Raw genomic sequence first — 21,825 nt, 5'->3', positions numbered from 1 at the left:
GAGTCCCAGCAGGTTGTTTCAGTAGCTACTAGATAAAACCGGTTTCAGGTTACAACAGGCCATTTCGGCAGCCAGGCCTGCACAGAACGACATCCTGGAGCAAAGTTATGTGCTACTCTGAGCGCTTCCCTGCCCCCACTCCGCTCCGCCACCCAGCCCCTGCCTCTCAGCTGTTTTCGTTAGGCACTACCAGAATGACCCAATTGTGTGATCAACTTTCCCCCTGTTTGGTAAATCCCTTAGGAAAGCTTCCAGAACGCTGCCAGTTGGAAATGGAGGGGAAGCAGCAGGTAGAAGCCAACACCCCATTCTCCAGCGAGAGCAACCAAAGGTGAGCACTGCCGGAGAAGAGTGATGCTGTCCCTAAGAAGTGGGCCGGCATGAAACTGAGCCGCGGGAAAAGCCAGGCATGTCTGAGGGTGCTCATTCTGCTACCACTTGCCAGGCAGGGAGACGTGGGGTGACACATGACTGCGAAGGGCTCCTCGGCCCGGCGGGGTAGTCACCCAGAGCAGCTCCTCCCAGATGGAGACCGGGCTGCCAGCAAGGAGCGAGTGAAGGTCAAAGCCACAGAGTGGGGCTGAGGGGCCAGGAGCTGCCTTATGAGGTCCAACGGCAGGATTTGGAACAGGGCCCAGGGAGCCTGGCGGGGCTGTTGCGAGCTGTGCAGAACAGAGAAGACCCGATTCCGTGTGGGGGTCAGGAGGGTCCCTGCCTGCGAGAGCCAAGCTGCAGGGCACAGGGCCTCATGGCTGCAGCGGAGCTGGAGGTTTGAAAGTAAAGGGCCTTTTGGAGGCTGAGGAGAACTGGTTTGCAATTTTAGGAATTGTTTTGTTTTGGCTTTTTTTCTCATTAAGAAATTGGAATCTGAAAGCGCCTTTCAGCTTTTTGTTGAAAATCATCAGGACCTGAAAATTAGAGGCTGAGACACAGATTTCAGCAAATTTAAACTCACTGGAGCGAGGTGGAAGAAATTATGGGCAGCTCTCTTAGAAAATAGAGAAAGGGAGACTGGCCGTGTTACGCCCTTCCCTGGTGCTAACCCTGGTCACGTGTGACCCGTGATGCCTTTCTCTGCCGGCACTGAAAGGCCAGTTCTGGGTCTAACCACTGTGCCCCGGGGCCTGACCCAGCCTCACCCAGAGGAACACTCAACAAACGCTTGTGGAATGTGAGGACAAATGACCAGTCTGGAGAGCCTAAATCCATGAAGGTCAAAAGAACTCCCCCAGGCAGCTCATCACTTAGCACTGCACAGATAGCAATTTTCTAAAAAACTCATAATCATAATTTCTTATCTCTGTCTTTCACTTTAGTTTGCTGTTTTATGGCGTCTTAAACCATCCCGCAATTCCATGGACGTGCAGCACAAAGAATGGAGGAGTAATTCTGCCAACAGGCAGGAGGATACTAATCAGAACTGACATCCCTGTGACATTTCACAGTTCACAGAGCACTTCTGTCACAATTCCAAGGTCTTCAGCTTTGGAGGAGACTGAGCTGAGGGACATGGGAAAGGTCATTATCTTAGAGACACAAAAATGACCATGAGAAATTATTTACAAGTAAAACCACCTGAGTTTTGTTACTCGGCCACGCCCTCACTGTTTCCAGCATCCAGGTGGGTAGATGACGTAAATTCTCCACTAAAGATTGCAGAAGAGGCCGGGCGTGGTGGCTCACGCCTGTAATCCTAGCAGTCTGGGAGGCCGAGGCGGGTGGATCTTTTGAGCTCAGGAGTTCAAGACCAGCCTCAGCAAGAGTGAGACCCCATCTCTACTAAAAATAAAAAAAATTAGCAGGGCATGGTGGCATGCATCCGTGGTCCCAGCTACTTGGGAGGCTGAGGGAGGAGGATCACTTGAGCCCAAAAGTTTGAGGTTGCTGTGAGCTAGGCTGATGCCACGGCACTCTAGCCAGGTCAACAAAGAAAGAGACTCTGTCTCCAAAAAAAAAAAAAAAAAAAAATTGTGGAAGAAAAAGTAAAAGGAAAGGAGTAGGGGAGAAGCAGCCCAAGCCTAGACACCTGTCTGCAGTGGGCCCTTTACCCAGAGGTGAGCTGGGACTGAAATCTCTCCTGAGCATGGAAAACTTGGACCAGAGCAGCGGCCAGTCAGCACCGCCCTAAGCTGAGAGGCTCAGCTACGTGATGGTCCCCTTGGAGGGTGACCATGGGGCATGCAGGGAGGCAGGATGAGGGTGGGGTGGCGAGTGAGGCTGTTGCCTTATCTCTGGGGCTTTCCCTTGGTGCAGAGAAAATAATTTCTCTCTCTTCTCAGGGTGGGGAGAATTAATTAATGGTTGTAAAGACCTTTACAAGCCTTGTCGAAAGGTGCTCAGCCAGCTCTAATTAGCCAGGTTTCAGCTGCCCCTCGTTTCTATCTTGACACAGCATCTCTGCCCTGGAAGATGTCAAACGCGATTGCTCCATGCGCTACTGTCAGGAAGAGCCGTCACCAGAGCATGTGGCTTGCGTGGTATGTGTCTGCATCTCCACTCACCGCCCAGGATCCCAAACCCCCGCGGGGAGATGGTATCTTGTGCGGGGGAGGCTGTGACACCACCCTAACTCCGCCCAGCTCCACCCCAGGAGGAGGCAGCTGCCTGGGAGGTGTCATTTGACAAGTTCCGGAAAGGCCTCACACATCCAAAACAGCTCCCCCATACCTTGTCATGGGGCCCAGAAAGTCCTCCACTAAAAATCCACTCGTTTGGGTTTTGGTTGCTTTTCTGAAAGATCTAGGCTGTGGGAGTGGGTGGAGAACAAGCCCCGCAGTCAGAAAACCTAGTTCTGAGTTTTCTCCCTTGGTTTGCTGCTGGCTCTGCCCCCACTGGCCTGGTGACCTGGATAAAACCATTCTCCTTCTTTCTTGTTTTTTTTTCCCATCTAAAATGGCAACGCTAATGCCTGTCTCGCGGGGCTGCCGTGAGGATCAGATGAGATAATGGATGTGAAAGCCAAGTGTCGCAGAAATGTAAGGAGCATTATTATTCCTAAAATGCCAGTCAGCCAGGCCAGATAATCCCTGGTAGGGATTAGTAGAAGGCTCACCAGGCCCAGGCGGGCACCTGGGGTGGGCAGAACAGAAAAGCCCGGGGGGCCACAGTGGGCAGGGCAGAGACCCCAGGAAAGGAAGACGGAGGGACCCTCACCACTGGCACAACTACGAAAGTTTTGGTGGGGGAGGGGCTCGAGGTCTTTCCCCTCTGCCCCAACAACTGTGTGCACTTACAGGGAAAGTGCCACCAAGGACGTGCAGGACGAGGAGTGACGGCTGGTGGACACCTACTCAGTTAAGGAACCAATAAGAAAAATAACTGAATGTGCCAGGGTCTACACAGACAATCACTCAGGTAATTTAGACAAAGAAGCCCAGTTTTGGCACAAGTAGCCCATATACGTCAGACCGGAGTAATTACTTTCTTTGTCAGAATTTCCTGGATAATTTCCTGCCTTTGTTTGGCTGAAAGAACCTGGCCTTGCATGGGGAGCCTGCTTGCCAGACGTGATTGGGCCCTTAGAGATGAAAGACACAGAGTACACTATTTTCCGTAAACACACTGGCGCATGCATTAATTATTACAAGGGAGAAAGTCGGCCCCTGTGTTTCACCTGGGAGGCGGCGGGGAAAAGAGAGGACAGATCCTTGCAGGACCACGTTAGTGCTGCTCACTGGGACCTGCTGGGATCCAGGCTTTGTCCTGGGCATTTTGCATTAAAAATCTCATTTAATCTTCACAACAGACTGTGAGGCAGAATTCAGGAATGGGAAGAACTTGGGTTTAGAAGCTAGACATTGGAGAATTTGATTCTGTACTCTGCCATTTCCTGGGTGGACCAGGCAGGCTGCTTACTTGTGAGAGCCTCAGTTTTCTCATCTGTTAAGTGGAAATAATGGTGGCCTTGGTGTGTTTCAAGAATTCACTGCAGGGTGACTGTGCAGCAGCTGGGACTCAGGGACAGGAAGTCCCCTCACTTCACTCCAGAGTAGTCTGAGCACCTCCACGGCTGACTTGCTGGGACGCTCGTCCTCACTACAGGAAGAGCGATGGGCCCGAGGAGGATTGTTGGAGGTCACAGCAATGAACTCAAACAGGAATGGAACAAACTGGGGACCAGCAAGGAAGCTGGAGATGAGAAAACAGCAGGAAGATCAGATGAGATAAGGGATGGGGACGTGCTTTGAAATGCCAATGCCTATGAAAACGGGAGTTGCTTCTACCATAACAGAATCCTGGAACAACAGTGGGATTCCCGTTTAGGCTTCCTGGGGCTGTAGTGAGAAGGCAGGAAAACAAAGGCCAGGGCAGAATCCCGGTCAATGACACACGTGGGGGAGTGTGGCTTTAGAAGAGCAAACTCTGGAACGGTCCCCTCCTCCTCTCCCCACCCGTTCTCCAGGCACGTCCTCCGGACCTGAGGCCGCAGGGAAGAGGCTCCCTTGGCCCCAGCGGAACGCAGACGCACTTGACAAAGAGCCTCCAGTTAACCAGAGGGGCAGCACGGTGGGGCTCAGGCATCCTGGCCTAGTCCTCACTTCCCTTGAGCCTCGGTCTTCTCAGGGCCAGAGCCCTCACCAGGCAGGCTTTGATAAGAGGGAGAGCCCTGCACCCCTGCCCCAGACCCCAAGCCCTGCACTAGGCAGGCCACCACAGCCCAGCCTGTCTGGCCTGGCACATGGCATGTGAGGTATCGTGGCACAGGGGACGGTGCCTCAGACTGGAACTCACTGGAAGTTTCCCCCACACTCCTGGCTGAGCGCTTCCAATGTGCAAGAGCTGAGTCTAACATTCCTCGCTGCCTCTGAAGATGGTCCTGTGACCAGAACAGGGCTATAATGAGCTGGTGATTCGATCCCCTCCAGACAGAAGGCAAAGACTGTGCCTCTTGGGCAAAACATCAGCTGACCCCTAGAGGCCCTGGCTCCCAGCCTGCTGGGAGAAGTCACACGGTCACACTTCTCCAAACAACTGCTGCTGGAGGCCTTCAGAGGGCAGCTAATTAGGTTCTCACCTGGCCAACTCCAACCTGCAGTCACGAACTGGTGGCCCGGCTTCCTATTCCCAGTCCCTCTGGGCCTCTGCTGCCTCCCTCGAGGGGACATTTGATTTCCTTGATCAGTATAAACAAGAATTCTGCTTTATTCAAATAACTCCAATTAATTGAAAGATCTACTGTGTACAATACACTGTGCTTGCACCTGGTGGTAGAGTCAGAAAAGAAATGTTGTGTGCCCTGACGTTTAGGAGTTGAGAACCTAGTGGGGAGGTGGTGGACGACGTCACATGGTTAAGTGGCCGCCAGAACAGCGATGGGGACACGCATGCGGGTCAGGGGGCGCTTCTTGGGCGAAGTCGTTCATGAGCTGGGCCTTGAAGGGCAGGTGAACAGGAAACGGAACAGGACACAGTGAGCTGCCATTTTGCCCCACTCCATGGCACAAATTTAAGTCTGACGATGCCGAGTGCATGGAAGATGCGGATCCGTAGGTTGTCTTTACCTGTTGGCCGTGGGAGTATAAATCAGCCACTCTGGAAAACAGGTGAACAGCTCCCGGAGGAACACCCGCATACACCGCGACCCAGCCACGGCACCCGCAGGTATGCACCTTGGAAAAACTTTCAGACAGAAGTCTTCATAGCAAGACTGTTCAGGCACCCACCAGCAGAAGGCTGGATAAACCCACGGAGGCACGTCCACACGTGGGACCTCACACGGCAGTCAAAATACACGAACTACAGCGACACAGAACAGCTTGGGTGAAGCTTATCAACGTACTAGTAAGTGAGAAAAGTGAGTCCTGAAAGATTACATACAGCGTGACACCCTCTTAAAGAAGGTAGAGAGATAAAATTTAATGCATGCATTTTAGGACCACAGGGAATGATGAGAGGACAGAAAAGAAAGATGAGGAGATCACAAATTTACATTTTCTTTGCCCAAACCTTTTAATTTAAGCCTGACTTAAAAGGGTGTTCAGGGAGAAACTCATGCTAGAAATCCCAAATGTGGTTAGAGAATCCCACAGCAGGGGCGAACAGAGGCCTGTCCCCAGGCAAGGCCTGGGGAGGTAGCAGGACAGTGTCCCCTTTGCCCAGCACAGTGACGGGCCAGCAGGGACATGGTGGTAAGGATGGAGCTTCCAGAACTCCAGGGAAGGCGAGAGCAGAGGGAAACGTTCACAGAGCACCTGAGAGGGGCACAGGGGAGCTAAATTATTCTGCTGGAACCCCGCCGCCCTCGCAGTCGGGGCCAGGAGGCCGAGGCTGGGGCCTGCATGCACAGCCCGGCACAGCCCTGTGGCCCGGCTTGGCGAGTTAACCACAACCCTAAGGACGGGGGCGGGGCTGGGCGCAGTGGCGGGGAGCACAGGGAAGAGGCCTGATCTGTTGGAGATCGACCTCCTGCCCCCTGATGGAGTGGGGACCAAGTAGGCATTGAGACCAGTCACAGAAAAGTAAAGAAAATCAGCACGATGGCAAAGTGTGGTGGCTCTGGGGACAGGTGGCCTGAGTTTGCACCCCGGCTCCTCCACTTAGGAGGTGAGTGAGCTCGGGCAAGCCCCTTGATTTCTCTGTGCCTCAATTTCCTCATCCACAAACTGGTATAATGTGGGAGCAGCTGGCATAGATGGAATGGGGACGTACACGAACTATTGGGAATGACGCCTGGCCAAGAGTGGGTGCCCCGCCGATGTCAGCACTTCTCTTTTATCTGTGCGATTGGTATTTCTTGTTCCTGAGAGTTTGAGGACAAAGATTTGCACCAACTACTCTGTGATCTCCCTTCTCTGCTGCTCTTCCCGGCCGGGCGAGTGCTGCGGGGAGCGGGTGTCGGTGCCCGCGATGCCACCCAGTCTGTTTCCTGGGTCGGCTGTCCCCCATTCAGGCCTGGAGGAGTCTCTACCACCCAGCCCAGAACACTGAGTCACCAAGCACCCTCTCCGCCCCTACACGCCCTATAAACGTTTATAAATGGCCCACCCAGCCCCTCCGCTGTCTCACACTTCATCTGGGCTCAGCTCCAAGCCTCTCCCCGATCCTGTTCCCCAGCCTCCCCTCCAGCTCAGCCTCTCAGCTCCAGGCTGCTCAGCTTTTCACCAGCCTTACAAAGAAAATTCCCCTGAACCCTCCACAGTTAACATCCTGTCCTTCCTTCTCTGCTCATGCAAACCTCTTAAAGAGAAGTCCACGTTCCTGGTCTCCCCTGGCGTTTCTCGCATTTGCTACTCGGTTGCAGTCTGACTTGTGCTACGCCCACCCCTCCCAGCTCCCTGAGACAGTCCCATGTCCCATCAGAACACGATTGTCAGCTCGCGTCTCTCTAGCCGTCTCTGCCACTCTCAGCCTTCTTGATAACTCCTCCTTCTCGCAGCTCGGGACTCCACCCGCGTCCACGGTCCCTTGTTTCCTCCTACCCTGGGACCGTTTCCTCCAGGACTCCTCCTTCCATTTGCCCCTGAATGAAGAGTCTGTCTCTGGCCGCATCTTCTTCCCCTTTACTCACTCTCCTGGGATAATTCAACTGTTGACGGATTCAATATTTGCTCCAAATATTTGCTGATAACGTCTGTTCTCGTGTCCACCTCCCTTTTAGAGGTCACCACGTGGGTGCCCTGCAGTCACCTGAAGCTCACTCGTCAAAAATGGAATTCATGGTCTTTCCCCAAAACACACAACTCCTGTTCTATTTAACATTTCTTCACTTGGAAGGCCCCCACCCTCCCAGCCAATGTGGGATTCACCCTCGCTTCCCTCTTCACTGATGCTATCGCCAAGTCCTGCTGCTTTCATTTCCAAAATATGTCTTCTCTCCATTCCTACCATTACCCTAATTAGGGCCTTAACATCTCTAGCTACTCGGTGTCTGTAGCTTGGTACCCTCCTCAAACTCACCCTCTCCTCCAGAGCCAGAATGTTCTTCCTACAGCCCAGGCTGTCCTGCTCCCACTCCACGTGGGAGAAACGTGGGCTTCTGCACCAGACATAGAGGCCTGGCAGTCCCCATGCGCTCACTGCACCTTCTTCCTGCTCCGCCTTCCCCAGGTGGAACGGCCCCTGTGACAGCCCCTCCACCCCACGAGCCCCACGAGCCCCACGAGCCCCATGCATCCCACGCACCTGCCCCTTTCTCATCTCCTTGCCTGGAGGTGGCTGTGCCTCGGGCTGCTCCCTGTGCTCGTCCACCCCCTTACCCAGACGCTGCAGCTCACCCTCAGGGCCTTGGCCTAGGCCCCACCTCTTCCAGGGCACACTTCATGGCTCCCCAGGTGGGGCGGGTCCCCCACGCTGATCCCCAGACGAACACCCCTCACCGTACTTTCCGAGCCGTGTTTCAGCCGCCAGTTCATGTCCGCTGCCCTCAGCGGACGTGGTCAGGAGCTGGTCTTCCAGACTGAGGCCCTCTAAGACCTAGCGCAGCCAGTTTGCTGGATGAATGAATGAAAGACCTTGTGAGGCCCTTTCCCACTCGGAGCTCACTTGTTTGTCTGTTGACTTTAGAAACTGCTAAACTTTTGAACCTGAAAGGAAGCAGGAGAGAAGTAAAGATGGAGGAAGAGTGAAGCCTGAGCAGGAATCCACGCTGTGCGAGTCTCGGCGCTGTTCGAAGCAGGTCTGGTGGACAAAGACTCCTCCAAGGTGGTCCGTGGGCAGGTCAGACCTTGCTCAGAGGTGGAAACACTGAGCTGAAAACCAAGTTGCCCTACTGACCCTCCCGTACAACTCTAGGAAACAGGTTTCCATTCTCTTGGCTTCTATTTCCCATATAGAAAATGAAGGTAGCATTTCCATTTTGTGATTTATTTATTGAACGAGTACTTTGCATATGGATGTGGCTCCGTCTCTCACACTGTAAACAGCAGTTCAGTTCCAATGTGCCAAAAAGCAAAACACAGAAAGCATGCAAAAAAAGAAGAAAACAGAACTGCATATTTATTCCAGCAGTGGAGCAAAGATAAATTTCTGGCTCTTGAAAAATTGAGCCTGTCGTCAGACAAAATTGATGGGTTCAAATAAGTAAATCTTGGTACAACAAAACATATATTTAAAAGAAAACAATATAATGGGAAAATAAGTCACCAATATAACTGCAAACAACTTGCTGCCAAAATAATAAAAATCGGTAGAAATGCTTAATGCACAGGTCTAGATGCCCCTCCAGGAAGCGAGCAAAAGACAGTCCAGGTGGTCTGCTCAGGGGCCATTGTCACAGCCCCGGGAGCCATGGTGGGGCCTGGGAGAGCCCCAGCCTCAGTGATGAGTCACAGTCCACACATCCAACTTGCTTCATGAGCCTGTGTCTGTCCCTTCATATGTAAAACGGATATAATTATACCTACTTTGCAGGATTCTTATGAGGACAAATTAGAAGGCCTGTCACCATAGTGACCATTCAAGAAATGGGATTATTATGATCATTAGAGGGGAAAATGCACAGCATCACTGGCAATTAAAGATGTGGAAATGGTGACAATTTAAAGGTAACATGACTAGCTAGTAGGAAAAGATATTCAAGTTCACAAAAAGACTCAAACAAACATATTAATAGCCATTTGATCTATACAAACACTGGAAAGAGCCCAGATGGCCATTAGCGGATAAACACATTGTGGCACATTCATGCAGTGGAATACTTCCTGGCAATAAAAAGAATGACCCGCTGATACATGCAGTGACATGGATGAATTGCAAAATCATCATGCTGAATAAAAGAAGCTTTACACGAAAGATTTCATATGGCGTCATTCCATTTGCATGAAATGCTGGAGCAGAAAAAAACTAATCTATGGTAGAAAAAATCAAAATAGTGATTGCCCCAGATGGGGCCAGGGACTGACTAGGAAAGGGCACAAGGGAGTCTTCAGGGGTGACAGGAACATTCTCTATCATGCCGGGGGGTTGTGTGTGCATTTGCCAAAACTCAGCGAAGGTGTACTCAAGACACATGCACTTCATTAGATATGAATTTACCTCTAGAGGAAAAACTAGAAAACATATCGAACTCTAGTTAATGATGCAGTATTTGGGGGAAGTGTACCTGTTCTGCAATTTACTTTGAAATATATAAAAAGTAAGGGGAGTTACTGGATGGTAGACAGGTGGATATGTGATAACGCAAAGATGGTGAAATATTAAGGGTAGAATCTAGGTGGTGAGTGTTCACTATAAAATTAGTTCAACTTTTCTGCATGTTTGAAATTTCTCAAAATAAAATATTAGTTCAAAAAAAGAATTAATGTGTGTAGGACATTGGTGGAATGGTACATTCATACTATGTGGTGACCCTGAAAATACTGTATTGACCTTTCTGTGGAACGAGTGTTCAGGCCACGGGTATATATTTTGACCCAGTAATTCCACTTTGGATGATACACCCCAAAACTGTAGCGTGGGGCCCTCCAGGAAGGCAGGGGCAGGGGCTGAGGTGAAAGGAGATGACGAGAAGCTGAAACTGAGCAAGAACGAGCTACAGAGACGCCGGAAGGCTGCGAAGAAGGTGGCAGAGAAGGTGCCGAGCAGCAAGAGCCCAGTGGGAAGTGGCTAAGCCGGGCTGAGCAGCCACCAACCCGCCACTGCCGGCCGTGCGGGTGCTGGGGAGAGCCGGACAAAACTGACGCCACGAGATCCGCAGTCCAGCCGTCCACCAGCAAAAGGCCAGCAAAAGACCGGAACCCACACAAGTTCCACAATGACATCTGACTTGCTTCATCCAAGAGCACAGTCACCTGCGGCCTGGGGACCACCTGACTGACGTCGCCTAAAGTGGCAGGTAGATCCTGGGGGAACGCTCCTCCTCTGTGACCTCTGAGGAGAGGGGGTCAAGTTGTAGGTCATGGCCAGTTCCAGGAATCACAAGAAGAAGGGGTTGGTATCGATAACAAATGGCTGCGGGAGACATAATTGGAGCTCAGGAGAATCCGGGAAACCTAGGAGGGTGAGCTGACTCCGCGTCACTCCCCACAAGGTCACACTGCTGTCTTCTACCAGCATAAGTTACCTCGTCTTCACTTCGGCCTCAAGGATACAAGGTGTCGTCAGAGATACTGGGACTTGATCCGGAATGACTTCGTGAGGCAGAAATGTACCCTCCGCTCTAAGATCATCACGTGTACAAGAAGTTTCTCAGATGAGCTGGGATTCCTAGAGGGTGAAACTCCATGACGAATGCCAGTCCAGGGAGCGCTGGGGCCAAGCCTTTTGTCACTTACCACAACCAGCAGGGCATGAACTTATGAGAATTGCTCATAATAACTCCTCCATAAGGTAGTTGGTGGCATGGACCAGGTTTGTGGAGTTGGACGCTGGTTCTGGAATGAAGGGATTTATTTGACTCACAATCCTGAGTTCACCACCTGTGAAGTCTACGTGGCCTACGCAGACCATCGTGATGTCACGGAAATCACGGAGGAGATGGTTTCAGGGGCGGTGAAGCACATTACACCTGTCACCCAGGTGGCCAGGAGGGCCACGCCTAGGATGGTAACTTCCCCCACGCTTCTGGAGAATCAGCATGGCGGGCGGGCTTGAGAAAGCCCTGCGGAGAAGCTGCCAGAAACCAGCCTCCTCAAAACTAAAGAACCTCGCAAGATTCCTGATGACATCTGTGTGGCAAAAGCTGTTGGATGCCCTCCAGCTCGGACCACAGCCAGACCCCGGCATCAGCCTGCCCGGGAATTCCTGGAAATGATGTGCATCAGTCTACATTCATCTATGATCACCTAAGGACCCCACTCTAGAGAGGGTCCGACTGAGTGCTTTGAGCTATTTGTCCTGAAGACCGAAGCGTGCAATGCCTACACTGAGCTGTGTGTTTCCTTGCAACAACAGCTGCTTTTTGAAGAACAGGCCAAGGCCAAGGTCACCCATGATGATGAGGCCATGTTCATAGTTGAAAACTTCTGGAATACAGACTTCCCCCCACAGCTGGCTGGGGCATGGGTGCTGACCACATCCCCATGTTTCTCACAGACTCCAATTACTCCTGTTTCCTGCCATGAAACCCCAAGACAAGGAGAACGCAGCAACCACTGACACAGTGGAAAGCACAACAGTTGGCACTTCTGTCTAGAAAACAATAATTGCAAGTCATATAACTCAGGCATCTTTGCATTTCTGCACAAGATCAGGGTCTGCAAGGGAATTCTTGTGTGCTCTCTGTTTGACTGTCACAGTTAAGTTCATCCATCAGAACTGAGAAGAATTATGAATTCCTTTTTACTTCGTGTTACCAAATAAACCATGTCTCCTCTCTTTACCTTTGGAATGTCAACTTTTTCCCCAGACTGCTGGTCTAATGAGTGTTTAGGATTCTACCATCTTATTCATTCAGCAAATTTATATCAATGTCTGTTCTGTGCCAGGCATTGTTCTAAGGGACTGAGGACACAGCAGTGAACAAAAACCAAGTCCCTGCTTTCACAAAACTTACATTCTTTTATTTATCTAAGATAGCATAAAATTAATATCGTGGGTTCTCCAGAAATACTGCAATAACCTGGAAAGAGACACCATTTCATTGTGTCCTCACTAATATTGCATATAGTAGTTTTTAAAATGTAATCAGCTTGCAAAAAAAAAAAAAAAGAGTATTTGAGAATAGCATTTCATCAATAATGAAGTCACATTTTTTATATGCTTATTTTTGGTTTTTATGATTCTATTTATTTGAAAATATAAAACATAATAGAGGTTTTGGCTATTTTAATTACTTCTATAATTTGTTTTACTTTGTAAATCCTTTACCCGTTTTGCTGATAGAGAGTTAATATTTTTTCTTGATTATTATGAGCTCTTTACATATTAAAGACATTAACTCCTTAAAACATACACATATACAGTAGAAGAAAAGGTAGAAAGAAGATCCAAGAATATTGGTAGGAGAATAGACAGCAACTTCAATGTGCACATTAGCTTCACACTTAAGGTTTTTAAAATTTTATTGATGCATAATAGATGTACATAGTTTTGAGGTACATGTAATAATTAAATACATTCATATAATTTGTAAGGATCAAATCAGTGTACTTGGGATATCCATCACCTTAAATATTTGTGTTTTCTTTATGCTAGATACATTCAAATCATTCTCTTCTAGCTATTTTGAAATGTACAATAGATTATTGTAAACTGTAATCACCCTACTGATCTACCTAACACTACGTCTTGTTTCTTCTATCAAACAAGACCATATATTTGTATCCATTAACCAACTTCTCTTTGTCTTTCCTTTCCTACTGCCCTCTTGGCCTCTGGTAAACACCAACCTACTATCTATCTTCATGAGATCAAATTTTTTTAGCTCCCACATATGAGTGAAAACCATATGATATTTGTCTTTCTGTGCTTGGCTTATTTCATTTAATATAATGACCTCCAGTTCCATCCATGTTGCTGCAAATGACAGGATTTCATTCTTTTTTGTGGCTGAATAATATTCCATTATGTATATATACCATGTTTTCCATTAAAGTGAAAAATCCATTTATCTTAGGTTGATTCCACATTGTGGCTACTGTGAATAGTGCTGCAATAAAAACAGGAGTGCAGATATCTTTTTGCTATATTGTTTCCTTTCTTTTGGATATATACCTAGCAGTGGAATGGCTGGTAGTTCTATTTTTAGTTTTTTGAGAAACCACCATACTGTTTTCCATGGTGGCTGTACTAATTTACATTCCCACCAACAGTGTACGAAGGTTCCCCTTTCTCCACATCTTCCCAGCATTTGTTATTGCCTGTCTTTTTGATAAAAGCTATTTTAACTGGGGTGAGATGATATCTCATTGTTGTTTTGATTTGCATTTCTCTGATGATTAGTGATGTTGAACATTTTTCATACAACTGTTGGCCATTTATATGTCTTCTTTTGAGAAATGTCTATTCAGATCTTTTGCCTATTTTTGATCAGATTATTTATTTTATTGCTAGTGAGTTGTTTGAACTCCCTATATATTCTGGTTATTAATCCTTGTCAGATGGGGAGTTTGCAAATATTTTCTTCCATTCCGTGGGTTTTCTCTTCACTTTGTTGATTGTTTCCTTTACTGTGCAAAAGCTGTTTAGCTTGATGAAATACCATTTGTCTATTTTTGCTTTGGTTGCCTGTGCTTTTGGGGTCTTACACAAAAAAAATCTTTGCTTAGACCAATGTTCTAGGGTGTTTCCCCAATGTTTTCTTCTAGTAGTTTCATAGTTTCAGTTCTTGGACACACTTAGGGTTTTTTTGTTGTTTTTTTTTTTTTTGACAGAGTCTCACTCTGTTGCCCGGGCTAGAGTGCCGTGGCGTCAGCCCACCTCACAGCAACTTCAAACTCCTGGGCTCAAGCAATCCTCCTGCCTCAGTCTCCTGAGTTGCTGGGACTACAGGCATGCACCACCATGCCCAGCTAATTTTTTGTCTATATATTTTTTAGTTGTCCATATAATTTCTTTCTATTTTTAGTAGAGATACGGTCTCACTCTTGCTCAGGCTGGTCTCAAACTCCTGAGCTCAAACGATCCACCTGCCTCGGCCTCCCAGAGTGCTAGGATTACAGGCGTGAGCCACCACGCCCGGCCACACTTAGGGTTTTTTAATGCAGTTCCCAACTGGTGAGTCAGGGATCCAGGCTCTGCTATCTCATCTCCAGTGTGTGACCTCCTTGGTCGCAATGGAGGGAGAAGAAAGACACAGGTGGTTTACTCAGGGGGGTAATGACCAGGCCTGGAAGTGGCATGCTTCACTTCCATTTATATTGTATTGGCAGAACCCAGTCAAATTGTCCTAATTTAACTGCAAAAAAAAAAAAAAAAAAGGCTGATGTTCTTGTGTGCAAGAAAAGAAAAAAAGGATCATCCCACTCTTAGCCCAGGTGCAGATGTAATGCATCTCACCTCCCTGGTGCCGACCATGAAGTCTCACAATACATTTAGAGAAAGCCATCAGTGCAAGTAAAATGTAAATGTTCAGTGATTAAGCGAAACCAGGGAGGTCAGTCTAAACATCTCGTCCCAGATACCAAGCTGTGTGTCCCCACCCTCTAAGGAATGAAGACAGGTGTGTGCTTAGGCAGCAGAGGACAGCTTGCTCCAGATCATCACACAACATTCTTGTAGAGCGTTAGGGCTGGCAAGGCGTCTTCAAAACCACTTCATTCTATTCCCTCATTTTACTAATGAAAAGAAGCTATGAATCAAAGTTTGCGTGACTTTCCTACGTTCCCACGGTGAAATAGCAGCAGCACATCAGTTTTAAAACCCACATCTGTGGTCCCTTGAGCCCATTTTCCCCCCAGTCTCAGATCTGTTTGTGAAGAGTGTTTGCGTCTTATGCATCTTTCAAATATGCTCCTTTCTCTACACCAGCCAGAGAGGTAGGCCTAGAAAATGGGCCAGTGTGCACTGGTGACGTGGATAAATATTTGTAAAATAATCGAATGTAGCTCAGACATACAATAAAACTTACTAAGACTCATCAAGTTAAAATTCAGAGTCCCTTTGAGATGCATGAGTTTATGGAGAAGTAGTGGAAGGGTCACTTGTGGAAAAGATGCATCCAGTGGAAAAGCAGACTAGGCCTCCTCGTCCTCTGCCTTCTGCCCGCCGGTCAGCCGAGACTGACGGGGTGGAGCCAGGCATGCCTCAAGCAGGCCCCCAGCCTTGCTCACCGAGAAACAGTTACCGTTTATCGCCTGCTGATTACCTATGCCCTACAGGCACTTAGTGCTCTTCCTCTGATGCGCCTGGCAATCCCACCAGGTAAGAATCATTATCCTCATTTGACAAATAAAGAGGACGAGGCTCAGAGATGGTAAGTGACCTGCCAAAGGTCGTGTACCTAATAAGTGACCAATCCAGGGCTTTAATCAAGTCTGTCCAATGTCACACCTTTCCCCTTTTCTACTCTGCCAAGCTGCATTTGAAGAATCCAAATGATTTTGGCCAAATTAGGGTCACTCCTAAGGAGCCAGATGATGTCTGTCATCCTGAAACGACACGGCAGATGGTAAAAGATGGAACGGTTACATTTTCTTGGCTCTCCAGGTGAGATCTCTGGTAGCAGCTCCCCACTTTGCAGATCCGGGGGCCGGCCTAGGCCGCTGTGGGAAGACGAAGGCAGTCCCTGCTGGCTGAATCATGGGTGGCATGATTTCATAGTCACTTGCCAAGTCAAACGGTGCCAACCTGAGGCCTGAACCCAAGTTGAACCCTTCTCACCTGAATCTCCTGCCAGCTCAGCAAGAAGAAACTGGGAGAGGAGGGAAGAAGAGGCTGGCGGCCCAGCACTCCTCTCCCCCGAGAGTTTGTTTCTGTTGTAGCGGCCTCTCTCCACCCTCGCTCCAGCCTGACACACAGAAAGACACACACCTGTCCTCCGCGCACGCTGCGCTGCTCCTCCCGGGCCTGCCGTACAGACGAGAAACCTGAGCCCAGGCGGATCTATAGTTTGCTCTGTGTCCTCCACGACGATCCTCCAGAGGCCACATTTGGCTCCTAGAAAACAATCATACAAAAATGAATGATAAATGAAAACACACGTCCACATAAAAACCTGTACATGAATGTTCATAGCAGCATGATTCGTAATAGCCCCAAAGTGGAAACAACCTAAGTGCCCATCAAATGATGAATAGACCAAAAAACGTGGTCTGTCCATGCAACGGAGTGTGATTCAGCCTTGAAAAGAAGACCAACACAGGCTGCACCACGGAGGAACCTTGAGAATATTCTGCTAAGTGAGAGAAGCCAGACACAGAAGGCCACGTACCGTATGACTCACTCACATGACGTACCCAGAACCGGCAGATCCGTAGAGACCAAAAGTTGATGAGTAGTTGCGTAGTGAGGGGTCTGGGGTGTTGCTGCTACAGGGTGTGAGGTTTCTTTCTGGGGTGATGAAAATATTTTAAAACTAATTGTCGTAATGGTTGCACAATTCTAAATAGAGTAAGAATCATTAAATTGCACATTTTAAGTGGATTAATTGTATGGTATGTGAATTATATCTCAGTCAAGCTATTACCCGAATAAGTAAGCAAATTATAAAGTTCCTTAGACTCTCCGAGGAGATTGCACAGCTGCCTGGAGTCTCTCTAGCACGTTTCACTTTAAGAAGCTTCGGGAAACATGAGAGGCTAAAACGCAAGAAACTGGCTATCTCAGGCAATCTTGCTGAGTGAGCCCCGGTGAAAACCCACAGAAAGCCCATCTCAGTGAACACAGTGAACGTAAGGCATGCCCAGCATGGGTGACAGGACCCATGACCACGGTCCCAAACAGCCCTGGGTTCCAGCCTGACTCTGCTACCTCCCCGCTGCGAAATGGGAGCAGGTCCCCTGAGACACAGCCTCACCTGTAAAATGGAGGTGGCAATAATAGGATTGTGGTGTGACTTAAATTAACACTTGCACGTGGTTTGCATTCCAAAAGGTGGCTGTCCCTATGATAATCATGACACCACCCAAAGGGAAGACCTAGATAGTTAAAACTTGGCTGACAAGAGGGCGGAGCCTGTGTGTTCTTTTTTTTTTTTTTTTTTGAGACAGAGTCTCACTCTGTTGCCCAGGCTAGAATGAGTGCCGTGGCTTCAGCCTAGCTCACAGCAACCTCAAACTCCTGGGCTCAAGCAATCTTTCTGCCTCAGCCTCCTGAGTAGCTGGGACTACAGGCATGCACCACCACGCCAATTTTTTATATATATTTTTAGTTGTCCAGCTAATTTCTTTCTATTTTTAGTAGAGACAGGGTCTCACTCTTGCTGAGGCTGGTGTGGAACTCCTGACCTCAAGTGATCCTCCCGCCTCAGCCTCCCAGAGTGCTAGGATTACAGGCATGAGCCACCGTGCCCAGCCCTGTGTGTTCTTGTAAGACCTTCGTTTCGGCATTCCATGCATCCACAGGGGAAGGTTTTCAAGGGCACATCCCAAAGTGAGCAGGCCCTGTCTCCTCTTGTCTGAAACCCCAGAGCAGCAGAGTCCAGACGGCAAATTTGCACAAGACATCAGACAGTGTGTTATGACAACGCATAATGCCAGTCTGCCGTTTACGTGGCTTTGCCTAAGAGATTCCCCCCATTATCTCATGTTTTAAATGGTCACCAGGTGTGCACTGCTGCTAAATGCAAGGTGCTGCGCTGGATTCTGCACGGGATCCAAACGGCAAAAGCCGAGTTCTTACTCTCAGGGAACTCAAAGCAATTCCCTGACGTAGGCAGAGCTATCATCAGCATGTCCATTTTACAGATGAAACAACCGAGGCCCAGAGAAGCTAAATGCCCTGTTCAAGATCTTGTGGCTATTATAGTTGCTGGCAGCGTTGAAACTCAAGCCTCAGGGGCCCTGATCTCCAGCTTCATGTCGTCTTCCTGTGGCTGTGTGTTCTCTCTCTGAGACATCAGAGCGTGGGCTTAAGACTGTCCATGGCACCAACTGCCCCACAAATAACCAAGTAGTGAGGACGACAGACTGAGACAGACGCCTTGTCAGGACCTGCTACGTATTTTGCAGGGCCCGGCGCAAAGTGGAAATGCAGGCGCCTGGTTCACATATCACGGAGAATCTCAAAACGGCAACAGCGGAGCTTCACACTGAGCCCAGGGCCTTTCTAAGTGCAGGTCCTTGTGTGACTGTGACCACACAGGTCACACACCCCTGATGCCAGCCCGTCACACCAACGCCTAGCACAGAGCAGATGTACCACTGGGCGACTCCACTCTCCGGCTCCAGCAAGTGGATTCTCCTGGCCGGGGCGTGAGCTTCCCTGACCCAGCATCCCAGCACCTGCCCCGTGCACATGCATCTCTCGGGCAGCTGAGCCAGCACCCGCCAGCATTTCCGACTTTGCAGATTCGCAGTCTCTTGGCTGACACTGCAGCCTCCTTCTTTGCCTGAGAAACACAGTCTCGCTTGCCAAGGTTCAACTGCGGTGACACATAGATCCATTAACTCTCCCTCCAGGTACCGGGTAGTGGAAATATCTGCTTAAAGCCGAAGGGCTCTTTGGCAAGGGTGTCAGAGCTTCATTTTTCTTTAGAATTTTCTTATATTTTCTCCCAAGTTTGTAGTGTCTGGAGCTGTCTTGCAGAAAACAACACACTACACTGACACCTAGCTAACCTTTCTTTCCATCCATCAGGCAAGCCTTACTTTTTCTAACACGTACACAGGAACCGCAGACAAGCCAGATACTACTAGAATCTCACGCAGAAGAATGATCATTTGGTGTGAATTAAACACCGGGGGCAGACAGAAGCGAGTCTTGAGTCTTCTGCAAATGCAGTGACTTAGCTGCGAGAGTTAAGCAGGTCACAGTCCCCCTCTCACAGCTTGAACTGTCTTCTAAAAAAGGCAGCTGATTCGAGCAGTGCCTCAGTGGGAAACCTGGTGAGCCTTTTCCCCAAGGAGCCGGACACGGTGGACTCGATCACCCCACAGGTCGTCAAGATGTTCACAGGCTCCCCTGGTCCCCACGGAGCGATAAGGGACCCCTCCGTGGCGGAGACAGCCCAGCAAGTACGCAGAGTCCCACATCTAGAATGGAAAATACCTGCAGCCCGGAACTGTCGCAGGAAAGTGGGATACGGCATTGCTGCTTGTCCTCCTTTGGGTTAAGGGTGGCCTTCAGAAGCAGGGTTAAGTGAAGCCCCTAAGAAATAGCTTACGGGAGACCAAGCCTAGCAGCCCGAGGTAAGTGTGGCCATATGAGCACGAGAAGAGAAAGCGGAGGAAAGCAGTGTGTCACACGAGCGGGTCTGGTGCTACCGCCGTGCATGAGTCGGCCTCTGCAGGTCCCCGCCCCAGCTGGAAGCAGAGAAGTGGAAGGGACCCTATGAAGTTCCTGTAACACCTCCACCTCGTGGAATTGTCAGAAATGAAACCTTGAGTCCGTCATACCAGAGTGAAGAGGCGTCCCATGGAAGCAGAGGACCCAAGGCCCCCGTGGAGGGGCCAGCCTGTAGGCAGTCTAAAATATTTAAGGAAAAGGAAAAAAATGAAAATGTTGATATTTTTACTAACCTTTCTTTGATTATTCGTTCTGTCTATAGGATGGAGAGACAACTCCTTAGTGAGAATTTCCCCGGACTGTTGCTTCTTCTGTTAATCTGTCTTGGTGATGCGCTTGTCATCCTAAACCTTGTTCCGTGCGGTGTGTGATTTCTCGCATCATCTGCAGGGTGCAACTGATCGCTCTGCACTCAGAGGTCCCGTGTCTCTTCCTAGCCCGGCCCTGCATCAGACATCGTGTGCAAGGCGACAGCCCGCTTTGCCTTGCCAATCCTCACGTTGTAGTTACTGCTCGTAACCTTTTCCACCTGGTAATCTGTCGTAAATATCCTACCAAAGCTTTGCAGTGACATACACAGATATAAACCTTCCATCTGAGACATCACCCCAAATCAGCAGAGAAGAGCTCGATGACTATGTCGCCCCTCCTCCCACAGATATGGAAGGGAAATATTGACAGTGAGGAATATGTAAGAGAGGCAATGGCCTGAAAAAAATGGCAAAAATATTTTCTGTCTCTAAAACATCCTCCAGTCCTTTTTGAGAACTAACACCTGCACCCCTGCCTCAGGCCAGTGGTTGGGAGGGGCAGGGTGAGTCTTTAGTGCTTTGTGCTACAGGAGCTGGCTCAGCCCCTCCTGGGTGGAGGTCACAGAATTGTCTTCAGCAGAGATAGGAGGATTAGAATCATCAACTGCAGTTGAACAGAAACTGCCCAAGCTGAGAACCCGCCCTTTGAAAGCTCCATATTTCTGCTTATTATTAGGACGATGTCATTTTTCAGACAGTAGTCTCCATCCTCCTCCTTTGCCGACAAAGTAATAAACGTCTCTTTCCTTTTCCTCAAAAATACAAAATAAAATAAAATACAAATTGAATTCCTATCTCCCAGGACCTCAGAATGTGACCTTATTTGAAAATATGAGTTTGTTGCAGAGGTAATTAAGTTGAGGTCCTACTGGAGTAGTGTGGGCCCTTAGTCCAGTATGACTGGTGTCCCTGTAAGAAGAGGAGAAGAGGCACAGAGACAGGGGAGAGCCTGTGACAACAGAAGCAGAGGCCAGGTGATGTGTCCACAGGCCAAGGAACATCAAGATTGCCAACAAAGCGCCAGAAGCCAGGAGAGCGGCAGGGAGTAGAGTCTTCCTCACAGCCCTCAGAAGGAACCAACCCTGCCAACACCTTGATTTTGAACTTTTAGACTCCAGAACCGTGAGAGAATAAATTTCTGGTGTTTCACGCTACGCAGTTTGTGGCACTTTGTTACAGCAGCCCCAGGAAATTGACAGGCCCTCTTTATCTGAAACGTAATACAGCTGTTGGGCTGGGTGGTCTTTGGGGTCCCTCCCACCTCCGCATTTCTGACCACGATCACATCCCCATCCCATCCCCAGAAGTCACACTCTCACTCCAGTCAAACCGACCCAGTTCTTTCTGTTGTTCCTTCATTTCAGGGGATTCCTAGACCCCAGCAATCTGGGCCGTCACCCTCTGAAAGCTCCCTCATTTGTCACTTGCCTCTTCCACAGTCTTGCACACCTGCTTCGTGTCAGACCCTGCTCTGGGAAGTGGGACACAACGGCGAGCAAATGCAGACTGGGCTCTTGGCCTCATGAAGGGTGAATTCTAGTGGGAGACTGGCTTTGGACACGCAATCTCACCATGGTAGCCACCTGCCAGGAGGAGCCCAGTGAGTCTCACTTCCTGATGCCCACACCTCGTGGAGTCCCCTCCCTCTGTAACATGGGGCTGCCCTAACATCTGGTGACTGGAGAAACGAAATGTGGTTAAGTCCATACAATGGAGTAGGATTCAGCTATAAAAAGGAATGAAATTCTGACAC

At 49.1% G+C, this 21,825-nt stretch overlaps 1 pseudogene; it reads left to right on the top strand.

The window, feature by feature from the left end:
* Positions 1-6,476: 6,476 nt before the first annotated feature.
* LOC138399506 (lysine--tRNA ligase-like) lies at positions 6,477-12,070 on the top strand (annotated as a pseudogene).
* The last annotated feature ends 9,755 nt before the right edge of the window (positions 12,071-21,825 follow it).

The sequence above is a fragment of the Eulemur rufifrons genome, chromosome 19, assembly GCF_041146395.1.
Source record: "Eulemur rufifrons isolate Redbay chromosome 19, OSU_ERuf_1, whole genome shotgun sequence".
In the NCBI taxonomy this organism is placed as follows: Eukaryota; Metazoa; Chordata; class Mammalia; order Primates; family Lemuridae; genus Eulemur; species Eulemur rufifrons.
Note: the sequence above shows the minus strand (reverse complement) of the source record. Positions and strands in the feature narration are given on the sequence as shown.